We start from the raw sequence: 2,705 nt of genomic DNA, 5'->3' as shown, positions 1-2,705 counted from the left end.
ACTCTCAAGCTATTGTTGCCCTCAAGGTGTATATAACCGAGGATGAGAGTCAATTAGACAGAAAAGTGAAAATTATCAGTTCTGATAGAGGCAGTGAATATTATGGAACTTACAATGAATCTGAACAATGTTCAGGTCCATTTGATAAATTCTTTCAAACTAATGACATATGTGCTCAATACAATATGTCAGGAACACCACAACAAAATGGTGTTGCATGAAGGCAAAATCGTACTCTAATGGAAATGGTTATGAGTATGATGAGTAATTTTTTTACCCTCATCATTATTGATGCATGCTTTAAAGACCACTGCATATTTATTAAACGTGATTCCTAGTAGGTTCCAAAGACTCCTTTTGAACTGTGGACAGGAACGAAACCTAGTTTAAGGCACCTGCGTGTTTGGGGTTGCCCAGCGAAAATAAGGTTATATAATCCACATGAAAAGAAACTGGACTCAAGAACAACCAGTGGTTTCTTCATTGGTTATCCAGAAAAATCTAAAGGGTATAGATTTTATTGTCCTAATCACAGTACAAGAATTATTGAAACTGGAAATGCTAAGTTCATTGAAAATGGTGAAGTTAGTGGGAGTTTGGAACCACATAAAGTGGAGATCCAAGAAATTAGGGTTCAAGTTCCTTTACCCAAAATTTCTTCTCAAGTTGTTGTTCCTACAGTTGTTGAACATTTTGACAACTTACAAGAACAACAAATATATGATCAAATACCCCACAATGAAACTGTCACTAATGAACCTACATTAGATGAACCACATGAAGTAGTACCTAGAAAGTCTCAACGACAAAAACGGTTTGCTATTTCTGATGCTTATGTGGTTTATCTTCATGAATCTGAATTTGACTTAGGAGTCAATGAAGATCCAGTTTCATTTTCACAAGCTATAAAAAGTGCAAATTCTTCTAAATGGTTAGATGCAATGAAAGATGAGTTGAAATCGATGGATCACAACAAAGTTTGGGATATTATTGAATTTTCTAAAGGTTGTAAAAGAGTCGGGTGTAAATGGGTCCTTAAGACTAAGCGCGATTCGAATGACAATATTGAACGATATAAAGCCAGACTTATTGCCAAAGGTTTCACTCAGAAAGATGGCATCAACTATAAAGAAACATTTTTTTCGGTTTCTAAGAAAGATTCATTTAGAATTATCATGACACTAATAGCTCATTATGATTTGGAGTTACACCAAATGGATGTGAAAACTGCCTTTCTGAATGGGAATTTAGATGAAGAGGTCTACATGAGTCAACCTGAAGGATTTTTGGTTGAAGGAAAGGAACACATGGTGTGTAAACTTAAGAAATCAATTTACGGACTTAAGCAAACTTCCCGACAATGGTATCTTAAGTTTAATGATATCATCACGTCCTTTGGATTTAAGGAAAACATTGTTGATCGATGTATATATCTAAAGGTCAGTGGGAGTAAAATTATATTTCTTATTCTGTATGTTGATGACATCTTGCTGGCTACTAATGATCTTTGCTTATTATATGAAACCAAGAATTTTCTCTGTAATAACTTTGAAATGAAAGATATGAGTGAGACATCTTATGTGATTGAAATTGAAATATTTCGTGATAGATCACAAAGATTGTCAGGGTTGTCTTAGAAAACATATATCGAAAGAGTTCTTAAGAGATTTAATATGGAAGAGTCCTCAACAAGTATTGCTCAAATTTTAAAAGGAGATAAATTCAACCTTATGTAATGTCCAAATAATGATTTGGAAGGTAAACAAATGGAAGAAATTTCTTATGCATCTATTGTTGGAAGCTTAATGTATGCTCAGACTTGTACCAGACTAGACATTAGCTTTGTTGTCGGGATATTGGGCATGTATCAAAGTAATACATAAATATATCATTGGAAAGCTGCTAAAAAATAGATCATTGAAAAATTGTAAAGAAAGTTTTGAGGTATCTACAAGGAACAAAGGACCACATGCTCACTTATAGAAGATCTAAAGATCTTGAAGTGATAGGATATTCAGATTCAGATTTTGCTGGATGTGTTGATACCAGAAAATCAACATTTGGCTATTTGTTCCTTTTGGCTGAAGGAGCAATCTCATGGAAAAGTGCGAAGCAGACTATCACAGCTGCTTCCACTATGGAAGCTGAATTTGTGGCTTGCTTCGAAGCTACAATTCAGGGTTTATGGCTACGGAATTTTATTTCAGGACTTGGAATTGTCGACAGTATTGCCAAGCCGTTGAAAATTTATTGTGATAACTCCGCGGCAGTCTTCTTTTCCAAAAACGACAAGTATTCCAAAGGTGCTAAACACATGGAATTAAAATATCTTGCCGTTAAGGAAGAAGTTCAGAAACATAGGGTGTCAATTGAGCATATTAGCACCAATCTCATAATTGCAGATCCTTTGACAAAAGGGTTGTCACCGAAGACATTTAACGAACATGTCGTGAGAATGGGCATTACTAAAACCCTTTATTAGTTTTATGCTCTTTATATTTTGACATTTTTGACGCAATTTTTCTTGTTTCTGATATCTATAAATCTTATTTTTATCGTTAGTGTACCCTTTATGTTACATGATGTTTCAACAAGATTTGTCTTATATATGAAACCAAGAATTTTCTCTCGAAGAACTTTGAGATGAAAGATATGAGTGAGGCATCCTATGTGATTGGAATTAAAATATTTCGAGATAGATCACA

This window comes from Phalaenopsis equestris, unplaced genomic scaffold, assembly GCF_001263595.1.
Source record: "Phalaenopsis equestris unplaced genomic scaffold, ASM126359v1 Scaffold000326, whole genome shotgun sequence".
In the NCBI taxonomy this organism is placed as follows: Eukaryota; Viridiplantae; Streptophyta; class Magnoliopsida; order Asparagales; family Orchidaceae; genus Phalaenopsis; species Phalaenopsis equestris.
The sequence above is the reverse complement of the archived record's forward strand: the minus strand, read 5'-3'. Positions refer to the sequence as shown.